Genomic DNA, 15495 nt, shown 5'->3' with positions numbered 1-15495 from the left:
GGTAGCAGGTGCACTTTTTCGAGTAATTAACTACTGACGTCACGTTTTAATAATCACGGGATGTACAGTGGAGCTCTGCGGTCAGGGAACAGAAGGGATGTTTAAGCAATACAATAAAAGTAGATGGATATTCCATTCCGTCCATATCACGGCTACGGTCTTTTGTTACTTTGAACGTAATAGGTACGTTGTTTGCTAACGAGAGGGAATCATTACTTCAAAAAAAAAAAAAGAAATTCTAATAATATCTCATACGAAGCAATATCCAATACTCCAAAAGAAGTTTAATATATCTGCACGACACATGTGTCCTACTCAAAAACGTCTTTAAGTTAATAAAAAGACGTTTCACACAAAATAGCGGAATACAACTGATATATAGTGGATCTGCGAAAGGTGTTAGGTGAGATTTGCCACAAAATTAAAATATTTCATTTCCAAAAGTTGATTAAAAGCTCAAATGAAATCTTAACCATGTTTTTTGTCAATCGTTTTGTTTTTGTTGTACCTACTTGTTCTTTTTGGGGTGTTAATAGTGTAAAATTTTGGCAGGGGGTGGAGTTTCTGCGTGTATAGCCAAGGAAAATTTGATCGTATGAAGTTAGTAGCATGTGGGTGAGAGTTAGCAAGCAATCAGAACTGGTGGTTCTGGTTTTGGCAATCGCCTCTGTTTGCTAGTTGGGCCGGTACTAAGGGCGGCACTGATGCCCGGTTACTTTAATTTAGTAAAGACATAATTACCATTAGTTACGCCAAAGAAATTCTAACGCGTTCTAATTCTTGGGGTTTTGGAAATGAGGTGATCAACCCCAATTTTTTATATTTCTCAAATATTTTCTCAAAAGCAAAGCCGAGTTCTTTTCCAGTAGTGTGATTTGATTTGTATAATTTATTTTATAAGATTTTGTTATTCCTGGTGTGAATTAATACGTTTCCAAATGTACTTTCCTCGAAATAATCAAATTGTAAGTAGTGTTGGGATAATCCTGTTTGTCATGTCCACCTCTTTTTTGCAATGAGTAGCGAAAAGTTGGAAACTTTAATGCAACGTTTCGGTAGACTTTGCAGTTGTACTAGTGGTAGGCAGTGATGCTGCTGCATATTCATGAGTTGTAGAAATCAATCAGTGGGAGTGATGCAGGAATCGTAACGAAATTAACTACTGGCATGAGTCTTCAACTCGGTCTCTTCTACGTACAACATAATCCATACATATGTATATATACACAGCACAAAGAGAGAGAATGATTTTGCCTTGTAACCCCACTAAGGGCTAGTGTCAACGTAATGAAATTATTACCCAATTTGGCTTCACCAGTTGGCCATGTGTTCGATATGCGATATGACCTCCTGCATCCTTAAAATCATCCGCTCTGTTTTGCCATCAACGAACAATACGAAATCAAAGAAAAGTAATCTCTCATTTGTTGCAAAAAATTCAAGCAAGAGTACTTTTAAACGGATTGATAAACAAATAAACAGTGTATGGTCCAAGAAGGACTGACTGTTAACACATTAGGGAACGTACGGGTCCTCGAAAATACAATGCTTGGTCACAGGAGCGGGTGGGAATTACGTTTGAAGCGCTTTTTTGAAATATAAAACCAACTAATCAACATATTGATGCTCTTGGACATGAAGGACTAGTAAGAGGTTGTTGTTTAGGATCTAATCCTATTTTCTTCCAAGAAGTGCAGGTGTCCATCCAGTCTTTGGGCTGAATATATCTGTAGATTGTGGAGCAATTTTGTTTTGTCAAAGATTTATTGAATATTATTATGACTGATGAAAACAAATAAATTCAAAATCGTAATTTGCAAAGGTTGGTTAATTGCTGATATCAAGAACTTTATTTGAAAATATGCTGTGTGTCCAAGACAAAAATGTGTTGAGATAGAAGATGAAAATTTGGCAGGTTTTTACTTGTGAATAGGTATTTGTGTGCGGTGTAACTTCTTGTGAATAAATTTATTTGGAAATTCCCGGTTTTTATCAGATGCGAAGTGTTAGAAGGGGATTTAGATATTCAGAAGACAAAGTCAGCTGAAAAACGACCTAAAATAAAGGAATCGGAGGAGAACAGGAGGTACTTCCTCAATCGGATGTATAACGATATTATCGGAGTTAGTGATTTGCAAGGGTGGAGCGGAGACCCTTACTGCATTGTTCTCACTTTTGAATCTAGGGTGGTCTACCACGATAATTTAAACCCTGTATTACGGTTCGGTATTTAGAGTTAGCCCTAGCCAAGGATGACCGTATCTCACCCTTTTTATCTAACAAATAAATGCATCTAGTTTCACCATCCACAACGTTTCAAACCGATTCAGTCAAACCATAAGAGAACTAACTATAAGAATATTTTAAAGTTTGGAAAACTCATCATATATACCGAATAGAATAGGTTGTTATTATTCTATGGTAGAACGTTTAAGAAGTAGAAACGTACGGAAGTTGTTTAAATGGCATTTAAATTCAGTGGAATTGGGAGATTGCAGCGGAGAGATAGAGGTTGCGATGTAATACGACCGCGTAAAGGGTAACTAATATGGTTTTTGCAGCCCCTTCACCACTATTCAAATAGATAAGGGTTGATTCAAGGCTCTTTCTAATTATATTATATCAGTGGGGTCATATATCACACCGAATACTTCGAAATTAACTATATTGCTCGGCGAACGGATCCACATGTCCTAAGAAATATTAACCAGGTTAATTGTTATTCGTGTTCTCTGATCCCTACTTTCAAAGCTCGATCACTTTGTCCAGTATGGTCAAAAATACCAGTAGTATATCGTAAATTTTAGTGTGTATAGTGTCGATGGAATTTGATTTTCTTCAGAATGTGAAAAAGACCAGGAAGGCTCACAGTAGTTCTGTAAACCAAATACTTGCCCATAAACGGTCGCATATTTCTTTACGTATTACGCATCTAGTTAAATGAAAGCTTTCAAAATGATTACCTCATGAAAGCTCGTGGCATGTCTCGAGGTAGTTGTAAAGCATTATTTTAAGATGCAGTATTCAGCAGAGCTAACAGATATAAATGACCGTTGGCCATGGAATTTCAAGTATCCACTTAATTAAATTGGGGACAATTGTTTACCCACTGATTTTACGAGGAAGAAAATTTCGAGCTCCTCACTGCTGCCTACTGTTGTCCTCTGTTTGTGTGCTGAGTGGTTGTTGTCGTCAGTAGGTACTATTAAATTATATGAGACAGTTACAAACAAAACGGTCCCTTTTCAGACAAAATATGAGCATACTACACGGGTGTCTTACATGTAAACGTTATAATTTCCAACATTTACTAGGAAGGAAATCCAACGTTTGAACGTAAAATGTGGTAAACAATGTAAAAAGGATAATAACTCCTAATTGCAATTTCTACTTCAGGTATATAGTATAACAAATATTTGTTTGGTTGCACATGAATTACTTTCTGGATCAGTAACATCGGGTGTATTTAATATTTTATTTGGAATAGTGTAAACTGAAAAATGGGGGGTTGATTTAGTAATTTGTGGCATAATAGAGGATACGGGGAGAGGGTAGAAAAGGGGAGAGGGTATTGAACAAATCCCATCAATAGGAAAGCCGAAATAAGAAACAATTTTTGAATGATGGAATTTAGGAAACTCGTTGACTATCATAATCTATTTCACACAACATACAATACATAATAAGTGAACCAACAACTTTTTTTAATTGGGGCTCTTCCCTTTTCAACCCTTTCAATCCTTTCTAATATCATGCCACACGATACACATTACGGACCTATTAAATACAGTAAAATTTAATGGAATAAACATAAAAATTGTTTTTTTCCATTTCTCTGCACCTTCCCCTTGGTAGGGGAACTTTTTTAACCTCCTCCCTCGTCTTCTCCACCTCCCTCGAACTCGCCAGCATGCTTGAAGTTGTAGTAAAGCCAATCGAAAAAAATGTTCTCAATGAAATTTTGTTTTTAGCACATTTCTCTTTTTGTGGTTCATTTATGTATTTATGCGTTTATAATTATTCATAAAAGCATCAATTTTCATGAAATTTGAATCATTAATCATCAATCCTTATGTTTTAAGAAAACTAATTTATTACCATTTTACTTATTGCTTGTAACCAAAATGAATTATTGCAATATTAATCAAATTTACTGTTTTCCTAAAGAAGCTAATCGAATAGCTTCAAGTAGGAGTTGAGTATATCTAATAATAATAATAATTATTATTAAGGAGAGTTATTAATATTGGCATGGTAAAAGATATTGAGGATGATAACTAATTGTATATGAGAAGAAGTTCGTTTCTTATTTACGGTAATGGCTTTTATGCTAGTAGATAATTGCGAGTTAGCTTTGGCTGCGAAGAGAGGTAGCGGCAGACAAGTCGGTTTGCAATACTTACATTAGGTCTATGAAAGTATCATAACGCGAGAAAGATAATAAGGGTCTGTTTCTTGTTGTGGCCGTAATAAAAACGACAAGGATAAAAGTGCTGGCGTATGCCTAAATTGATTAACACATGTGAAGTGTGCCGCACATGTGAAAGACGCGAGCAAAGATATTAACGTTAGCATTTGCACAACCCTATAAATCATTCTGGTCGGGTCTGTTTCTTTTTTTGGGCGGTGTAAAATTTCGAAGCTGTATGCCGTACGGTAAACCTAATCTATCTCTTATTATGTAGTCTTTAGTTAAAACGCTTTTCCGTCTCGTTTATTGCAAAAGATTCGCCGCTCTGCTCGGAATGGTAATAATGGTAAACCGTTGAAGTCCAACCATCACGTACAATTGTCCAGATATTATTTAGAATAGTCACTAATATTATAGATATTATTGACACTTAGATAAAGGTGTATGTTTGGAGCACGGCGTTGTGCGGGTGCGAAACATGGACAGTGGGTGCGGCGGAAAAGTAAAGGTTAGAAGCGTTCGAAATGTGGTGTTATAAGTGGATGATGAGGATAACGTGGGTAGAAAAGGTAAAAAAATGAAGAGGTATTGGAAAGAATAGGAGAACAGAGGACTCTATGGAAGTCAATAAAAAATAGGCGAGATAGGTTGGTAGGACACCTTCTCAGGCATAAAGGTCTAGTCAGAGACATATTAGAGGCAGAAACAGGAGTTAGGAGGGGTAGAGGTAGACCTAGATTAGATTACTCTTCGCAAATAGTTAAGGATGTGGGTTGTTCTAGTTTTAGGGAAATGCGAAGTTTAGCTCAGGATAGGAAAGAGTGGAGGTACATGTCCAACCAGTCTTAGGACTGATGACCTTATGATGACGATGACACTTAAAACAGAGAAAAGAGAAGAACGAGCACGCACACATACATTAACCGAAACCAGAGAATCAGTTCTAATCTATATATATTACAGATAATAGCTAGATAGCTACAACAATTATTATCTATAAATTGCTTGTAAGGTATTATATTGTAAATATAGGTTCTACACCAGGGTTAAATCGTAGTGCATGTTTGTATTTTTCCTTGTCAAACAATTAATTTTCGATTGGGAGATCTTAATAAAATCCTTTTTTTGGGTCAAGTAATTTCTGGTAATTTTGTCGACCATTTAGCCGTTTTATGTTCTTCATTGGGCAAAGTTACCAGCTCCCTTCAAATCAACAGGTTCAGCTGTAAAAAAAAACAGGCTGTTGCCTCTCCATTAAAAAGAACTGTTATTTTATATCTCTATTTATTTCATATCTACCATAAATAAAATTAAATCTATTTGATAAAGCATGAAACACCTTCCCATTTTCTTTTAGAGATTCAGGTACAATAAATAAATAATTAATTGAAAACAGTAATGATACATAATTAACATATAATTTTTAGTAGTAGGTACTTTCAGTTTTACAGTTTCATGTGGAAATTCGGTGATTATCATTGTTTTTAAACATACAGAGACAAGAGTCATACACGCTTACTATTTTGTTCTTTCGAGCGATAATATAGAAAAATTAGAACCCAGATGTAAATAAAATTTCACAATCGGTAGCCTTTGACCCCGCGGCGCCATAACTAGCTGCTATCTAAAGTTAAAACACGACATGAAGGTCAAAGATAACTGCGCTCATAAATGCTCAAGCAAGTAGTACGTCTATTCACGTTTCTGACTAAATTTTCCGTTAATTTATAATTGTTATTTATTCAAATGTTTTCCATTTAATTTTTAATATATTAGTATAATATGGACAATGTGGATAATTGCCAGAAATAATTCAATTTTTTCTCGGGGTCTATCTGTCCATTTGCTAGCATCTTTTCGTGAAGTTTACCATCCTGTAGATTTTTATTGAGTTACTTGTGCGGAAATAAAGTTCATGATGCATGAATAAAAGTATTTGCTTCGATCGGAATATTCATTTTTCATACGGTTTATTACCAATGACGTGGAAGACAATATCATCGACAAATAGGAGGGATTAATCGAAAATCGCCGGAATTGATGCTGTGTAATTACAACTGTGAAGCAAGGTCACTTAATTTCACCAAACCCTAGGGGAGAAGTACTGATTGAAAGACATCATCTACCCTATTCTGTATCAATGCCGTACCTAATACTCTACCTTTCCGTTCGAGTAGACGTTATATTTATGTTCATTTTATATAAGTACAACAAGTATATAAACATAAATCTATATATCTATGTACATACGTATAGACAGAAGCACTTTGATCTTTTTTTGTAACAATTTTATTGATTAAATTTTTATGTTTCTTACTTTTTCGACAAGGTGCAATAAGATTATGTCTTCAGATAGCTTGTAGTTTTTTATGATACAATGCAAATGGGTTAAAAATGTTTGTTTAATATTGTTTATGTTCTTTGATTCCACTCCTTACGGTCCGTCCACTTTGACCGATATAAATAACGTCGCATTTATCTATAGTTTAGCTGATAAACTCCATCAATTGGATCAAATTTTTAGTTAGATTCGACTTGGAATCTAAAGTTCTATTTGTAATTTTTCAACTAATTTAGTGAAATATTCATCACTTTAGTTTGAGTAATAGACATAAATATACATGTAATTGTTAGTGTTAGTTTTTCTCAAAGAACCAAAAGAAGTTTAGGTTTTGTGGATTTTAATTTTATTCTGAAACCAGCTGAGGTTTTGGTAAAGCATTGCCTGTGTAAGACAGGGTAAGATGAGTGAAGGGGGTGGTGGTTCTGTTACTGTTTGAAAGGGCTTGCATGGTTGAAGGAACCATTAGATCAGAGTGTATAGTGTATTTACATATGTATGTTCGTGGATTTCTGAACGAATGCCCCGGATTCAGAAAAAGCTCTGCTCAATACCCTTAAAATGACCGCGGGCTTTTCTGAATACTAAAATATGAAAATATATTCTATTTCCTCAAGATAGGGATGTCGCAAAAGAAATGTGCACTTTCTAAAATATATTTTCCGTTGTACACTTTGCCGGTCTTCTTCGATATGAAGTAAAAAGTCATCATGTTTTTAATATACATTTAAATATACCCTTAGATGTATTATTTTTCAGGAGTTGATTTATTCAATAATCTTGTGAAATTCTTATTTTTTTGTCAATGCTTAGTCTTCTAAATTATGAATATTAATGAACTTCCAACGATGTCTCCTATTGTTATGTGTTTTGTTACGCGCGCGCGTGTATTTTTATTATTCAAATGAGTAAATTTGAAATTTTAATATCGATGTTTTATGTGGTAAAGTTAACAAAAAATCGCAGCTGCTGTCTGTTCTGAAAAGTTACCTACTGGCTGAACTACATTTTATTGTTCTTGTAATATCGTAATTAATGATTTTCATCTAAGTTTCAAACGTCCTGCTATAAATGTCCACTGAAATTGGGTAGGTACTTCTGTATTTATTTGAAGGGCCATGCATCGGAATCAAAATTTTATGGAAATACAATTGTAAATGAAGCATTTCGTAGGATTTTGGATAAAAATGCTATTTACATAATTTTATGGTCGCTGAATCTGTCCCCTTGACAGCCGGGAACAGGAATTATTAAATAAACCACCAAATTCACTATGTAGGTACTCGTTTTCGTTTCTTCAAGAGCCGCCACGATTACCTACCATGCACTTATTTACATGTTTATACTCGTCTTGAATTCAAAACTACTTTGCCGCCTTTACAGTGCGGATTTCCAGGACTTTTCATAGATTTTATCAACTAAAGGCGACTGTTTGAAATAATAATTTGATTGCGTCCACTTCGCTCTAAATCCAATCCACTTCACCTGCACAAGTCTTCATTACATATCTTTCTAGGGTTCAGTACCTGTCTGAGAATTCATAATTAGTGACTTTGATAGAATTAGAAGAGGGATGAACATGCTATTTAGATCAGGGATGATCTGTAATCGAAACTGTCCCATATCAGAAATAAAATTCTATTTATCCGAAACTATAAATGAATCTGATGTAACAGTTAAAAATTGAATATCTATAACTGAAAATAAATTTTTAACTGAAACCGGCATAATATTATTTGTATATTCGTATCCATATCCGGATTTCCATCAAAGTTTCCTCGTTTTAATTAAAAAACAAAGTGTTTGTCGTTTGACTGTGTTGGAAGGCATTGTTTCGAGGTATCGGTGGTGACTTGGATACAGTAGCGACTTGGCATCAGAGTGTGCCTTCTTTATGAGTTGTTTATGCAAATTTGTGTCTGTAACGCGGCGATAAAGTATTAAGAACGAATACTGGCACTCCGGTTCGTAATTATTTGACGTGGTTTAATTAATACAGGTATTTACCTTACAAATTAAGACGCTTCGCCGACTTTGCAAACAGAAAACGCCGAATTTAGTGATTAATTACTTAGAGATTCGATGACAACCGCATCGTTTATATTACGAGCAAACTTTGACGAAAGTATGTCTTTAATAAGAACCTTCTTTTTTACTCCCTGCTATATATGTAGATAATATCATCAATATATACATGTTGATATTTCCCCTTGTAGATTTTAATCCCTTCGGTAAATTTTTTATATTATTTAAATCATCTTAATCGCAGAATAGGCACATAATCGAATAAAATAAAAGATAATGTTTCAAAAACTAATATCCGATAAACACTGAACTAATAAATATTAAATTAAACAAAAGAATTTTCGTCAATATACCTTAATTTACTTGTTTTTCTTCCTCAAATATTATCCTTGTATCTTATGGTTAAAAATGGTAATTGTAGTTTATAAGCACCGGCTCATTCTAAGCCAATAGAAATGTTTAGTTAATTCCTTAATTTGCATTATTTGACACGATTTTTGAAAATAAATGTGTTCGGTCTCATTTAAAAAGATCTTGTTTGTTTTTTAAAAAGTTAAGCCACATTTCAAGAAGATAGTAATTGTTGTGCACTCAAATTACACAGAGATGATTTATAAAGAGAATTTACAGTATAGCTAATTAAACAAGACGGTCTCGTCTCCCCATTAGTAATTAAGACGGGCTAATTTATGTTCAGATAATGTACACATTGTAGCCCGCACGGTAACCACAAATCTTTGCGGATAAGATAAAGAGAACAACTAACGTTGTAGTATCGAACGTTGGACACTAAAATTACATTTTTTTCTAATTACGCCACCCCAAAATTTGATTGCCTAATGATCTGCAAACGTTGCAATAAATTTTACGCGATTTTAGGTACTGAATTAGCTATTACGTTAATTAAAGCAAGTTTATTCATTTCTTTTTTTGGGTTATTCAACGATTTTACTCAAAATGTTTCCTTTTTCTGTATAAATAGGCATAATAACACAAATAGGTACTTTTCATTTAATATTATTATATTTTTTAATACATGCGTTTATTTTTTATTACGCCTCGTATAAGTCTTTTGATAATAGTTTGGTTTTACCCTGTATGTTACTTACTATAAATGCACAAAGATCGATTTCGGTAATAGAATATGAAACGGTAAGTTTCTTTTAAGAATACCGCAGGTTTTGTAAGATTTCTCAAGGGAGTTTCCAGGTGTAAGAAGTCTCTACTACTGGCATTACTACTACTACTACTACTACTTTTACTCCCGCTGCTTTTACCAGTAGAACCTTAAACCTCTCGGGGTCATGACTTCCTTCCCGGAAGGTACCTTNATAAATGCACAAAGATCGATTTCGGTAATAGAATATGAAACGGTAAGTTTCTTTTAAGAATACCGCAGGTTTTGTAAGATTTCTCAAGGGAGTTTCCAGGTGTAAGAAGTCTCTACTACTGGCATTACTACTACTACTACTACTACTTTTACTCCCGCTGCTTTTACCAGTAGAACCTTAAACCTCTCGGGGTCATGACTTCCTTCCCGGAAGGTACCTTTTCGACGGCGACAAAAATGTTAGCTAAGGACTCGACAAAAAGTTGGATAGTGTTGCCTCCGGCTTTTTTCTGTTAAGTCTGTAAGACAAAATATTCTTGTCAATCAGATGTCTAGCACGAAAACACGAAATTACCGAAATTTTGTATTTTTAGTAAAATAAAAGCAAACGGTTTGTGTTAACTTTTTTTCTAAACAAAGAGGCGCATACAACAACTGCTTCGAATATTCATCATGTCGTATTCCTTTGTAAAATAAATAGTACAATTTTAGTTTGACCAACAAACTTCAGAGCTAAATAGGAACAAAAATTAAGTTTCTACTTTGATTTCACGTAATTGCGATTATTATAGTAAACTTTTTGCCCTGCTGTCAGCGATAATGGAGTAGTATTTTTGACCATAAATGTATTATTAATATCTTATTTTGTGTAAACAACTTTGGTTAATTTATAATTTAAATGAGGCTCTCATCTAACAAGCAAGTTACAAAAATAAAAAATCGCCATAGCCAAAGTGTAGCAAAATAAATAATCGCAATAAATAGTTTTGTAACTTTTGTTCATATTGATTTGATTATATGTTTTTAATCAATTTGTTTGCGTATGCCAAAATGGATTTCGGTGATTATATGAAGCTGTTAATAGCTTAAAGATTTTCCACTAATCAGTTTTCATAAATAAAAATCTCTAATAATTGTTGCGAAGATCTGTTTCTAATCAATCTGTGGGGAAAAAGTCATGATGTGACGTAAAAACAATCAGTGCTAGGTATTTGATAAATGAGAGAGTTATTCGTAGTCATGGGGCTGTATGGTTCACCATAACAAATTCCTTCACACGGCGTTGCAGTATTTTACTTGCATGTAAGCATGTAAGTTAGGAACGGTAGGAAAAACGGTGAGAAGCAGGAAACTGATATTCGACATGTGGAGGTGCAATAAGCGGGTGGTTTGAATCTGCGTGGGAATGCAACTTCTCGGTATGAGGAAGTTGCCTAGACAAGTCTGCACATAACTGTTTCCGGAATTCCCCCATAACACACGCCTGACGGATTGACTAATGCAGCAGATTTAAAAGGAAAAAAGCAATCGTTCCTGCTAGATTCGAAGATGTACATACATACACATATGAGGGACGGAAACATAAACCCATCCCGCACTACCCCAAAAATTTTGGTCGCAATCATTTCCTTCTTAATGTTCAATGAATCTTTAATTAGCGAAAACAAAAGGACAATAGAAAGATAATGGTACTAGGCACATATACATTTGTAAATTACAAGTCGTTAAGAAGACTGGCATCTATCGCTCTTGAAAATAAGTCAAGATTTGCAAAAAAAAAAAACGAGAAACAGTAAATTAGGTACAGTATTCCGTGTAAGTAATACCGGTGTTGACGATAGGTCCAAACCTGTACCTACCAGTATTGGCTTGTCAATATTAGACCAATGTTCGGCCAATATTCAAGTGTCAAGGATCAGTACATTAACGTTTCGCCAAGTATAAACCAGTATTGAACAGATATGTAAATACAGGATTGTCAATACTGTGCCAATATTCGGCCAATCTTCAAGTGCCAAGGTTTGGCACATTAACGTTTCGCCAAGTATAGTCCAGTATTGAACAGATAAATACAGGATTATCGATACTGTGCCAATATTGGCCAATCTTCAAGTGCCAAGGTTTGGCACGTTAACGTTTCGCCAAGTTTAGTCCAGTATTGAGCAGTGAAATATAGAATTGTCAATACTGTACCAATATTCGCCCAACCTTCAAGTGCCAAGGTTCGGTACATTAACGTTTCGCCAAGTTTGGTCCAGTATTGGGCAGTAAATTACAGGTTTGTCAATACTGAACTAATGTTCGGCCAATCTTCAAGTGTCAAGATTTGGTATATTATCGTTTCCCCAAAAGCTATGTGAGTGCCAGGTCATGGAATAAGCTTCCAACCAGGCTTGGATCGATATCCAATATTGTGCAGGTATATCAACATTCATGTACAAAGAGCATGCAGCTGCAGTAGACTACTCGAAGCGCCTTGATATCTTATCTATTCAGAGACGAATGAGGCGTGCTGGACCTACTAATTTCCCGCTGAAGATACCTTTATGCCCACGTACTTAGCTTTTTACTTGGATATTTGTTCATTTATTGTAAAAAAAAAATAATTTATTTTTTGAGAGACATCAAACTCGATATTATCTAGAAAATAGTTCACCTGAATATCCGTCACAAGTCCGTTGTTTGGTTGTTCCAAGTGTAAGTGAGGAAGCAATAGTATTAGTAAATCAAAGAAGTTACAATTCGTTTTGTTCAATCGTCCGTTAGCGAAATAAAGTTTGGAGGATTTTTAAAATGGAAATCTTAAAAAGGACCATAAAATGTGCCGCAACTTCGACTTGGCACATAAGTTTCGCCAGGACAGATGTAATAATGTAGAAAGTGCACCCCTCGCAGTCAAGCTGCAGAATATAAAATAATGGCCATATAACGTTGGAATGTTTTTCAGAAACACAAAAATACATTCGCTCCAAATGCATTTGTCTCGCGTCATTTAATCTATAAATTAGAGGTAGCCTACTCTACTTTAAAAACGAACAAAAAAGGCACAAAAAGAAAAAAAAATGAAATTTGTCTCTCCCTTCTTTATGAACGAAACAGGCACGGAAAATAGTGGAAATCACAATATCAAATTAAGCAGAATCATATGGAATGTGCACTTACCATAATCTAACTTGACTTACGGTTAGTAGTTCTACTTTAATTCTGAATTAGAATATGAGGCTTGGCTGTATTATGCTGTGGAATAGGGGTGTGTATGTGATATATATACATAAATTGAGCGAAAAGTATTTTTAAAATTGTTTGGGAAAGTGCTTTCCGTGATATTTCGTTTGAAAATGTTTTCTTCACAATGTAGTTTAGAAGCAGGAGATTACGTTAGTTGAAAAGGCGTTTAACAGAGGGTAAACTGGTAGCAATACCGTCGCAATCCAATGAAAATTAGACCTGAGAGTAATATCCGACAAGCTTATAGATGATGCGGACGGTGAACGCGATAAAACGTCATTTTTATTCACGTAGACATTGGTTTTATATCGAATTCGATTTTTCTCGCCAGTGCACATGAGTGACAGTTTCGTAAGAGTGCCGTGTGTTCTTTCATGTAGCGAATGCGTTTTCCTACTTCATCTTATTTCCTTTTCCACCGGTACAGTTTCTACGAAATAGAAATAAAATTATCTTCATCGATATGTAGAACATGTACCTTACTCCGCACTTTTTACATTCTCCAGCGAGTAACGGATAATGACGCCGGGTACTCGGCAATACGGAGTAATTCTACAAAAGACAAAAAGAAAAAACCAACACCACCAATAATACTAATGCTGTTCTGATTCGGATTTAATTACCGTTGCTTCTAACGTTTCGCCAGCACGATTGGCGAGTTTGTGAACTCGTCTAAGATGGAAGTACTTCTTGTATTTAACGGAAAGCTCATCAAAACGAAGACATGAACCATTAACCGTAGTTACTTCTTAATTTCCTGATTCTTTACGTCCAAATTATCATCGGTACAAATCGATTTTTTCAGTAGTTCGAAAATTAGTCGAATTATTTTGTAGATGGGCGGGTTAATTAAAGACGAGAAATTGTTGAATTAAGAAAAACAATTAAGTGCGAGTTATGCATGCATTTTTTTGCATTAGTGTTAAATTGGTTTCGCTGCATCTGTTAAAGCTGAAAAGTTACGTCTCAACACCCCTTCGGCGGGGGTGAGCGAACTTCCCCCAAATTGCTCGTGACCACTAACAAACCAATATATATCCTCAGCGAGTGGCGCACATCCACCACAACATACACCACCCTAACCCTAACAACTTCGTTCAGGCGACGAATTTTCTACTCCCCCATTCATTTTATTCTAGTCCGCAATTAACCAACAACTAATTGTTAAAAGTGATTTTCGTTAAAATGCATTAAAACACGCGTCCGTAACGGTTTTTAGCAATTGATCTAGTTTTCAAATCAGGGAAAGTCCCTTTAATCCAACAATAAATATGGGAATCACGTCTAAATCTTAAAAACATAATAAATACTGTACAATGTCATCGATTATATATCGATTTTTCGTCGATTTATCATTTATATAATAAATAAAAATATACGGTAAATGTCTAGATGATGTCATGGGATCGATAGAGGAGGTCTCCTCCACCACTGTACCATAGAAAGTTCGTGGCGGTCTCACCCCCATAAAAGGTTATGGGGGTTGAAAGTTGATTATTTTGACAATTTTCATACATTATAATTCAAATAAAATTCAATAAAAAAAATATTTTCAAGCGGGTGGAGGTGGGGGATCGAAAGAGGGTGGTTACTTGAACCTAACCTAACCTACCCTGTTGATAAAGATATTTAAATAATGTTTTATATAACTTTCTCAATATTTTTCCATTAGTTTTACCTTTGAATATTGTTTAAGAATGACTATATAAATATTTACAGCCTAGAAATGTATAAAAATTGGCATATTTATTAACTTTGAACTTCTATAACTTTTTACGGTACTTTTTATGGTACAGTGGTGGGGGAGACCTCCTCTTTCGATCGATCATCTAGACCTTTACCAAATATACTATATGATATTTTGCTCTTTGGGACATTTAGACACATGTATTTTTGTTTTGGCCCAAACCTCCGCTTGTGAAGCATTTTTATAGTCCACTCTGTATATATTGTATCAAATACCTATAAGAGAGAGAGAGAGAGAGAGAGATATCTGACAGTATAAAAGTGTCGATTTTATATCATGGATCATGTAGCATTCCATGTGTGATTTATGTTACCATGCCCACAAGTAAAATATAGAGGGTCGGCACTACGTACAAAAAAATAATCTGACTGACAGACCCCAAAAACTAAAGATATCGATCGTCTCTGAAGTATTCTTATCGTTATGATAGATAAAAAAGCGGCGCTCTCTGCGAACCATTAATAGTTATTTTTCTGTCGAGAGTTTTATCTGTAATACCTACAGCCACATGCATTCTGCAGGGATTACATACTTTTTGAAAATTCGATAAGCGCGACTCAAGTGTTAACGAAAGATTTATTTCATTTACGTCTACTTCTTTTTAAACATAACTTTTTTTTATTTCCATAAAT

This window comes from Agrilus planipennis, unplaced genomic scaffold (assembly GCF_000699045.2).
Source record: "Agrilus planipennis isolate EAB-ADULT unplaced genomic scaffold, Apla_2.0 scaffold15, whole genome shotgun sequence".
NCBI classification, from domain to species: domain Eukaryota; kingdom Metazoa; phylum Arthropoda; class Insecta; order Coleoptera; family Buprestidae; genus Agrilus; species Agrilus planipennis.
The sequence above is the reverse complement of the archived record's forward strand: the minus strand, read 5'-3'. Positions refer to the sequence as shown.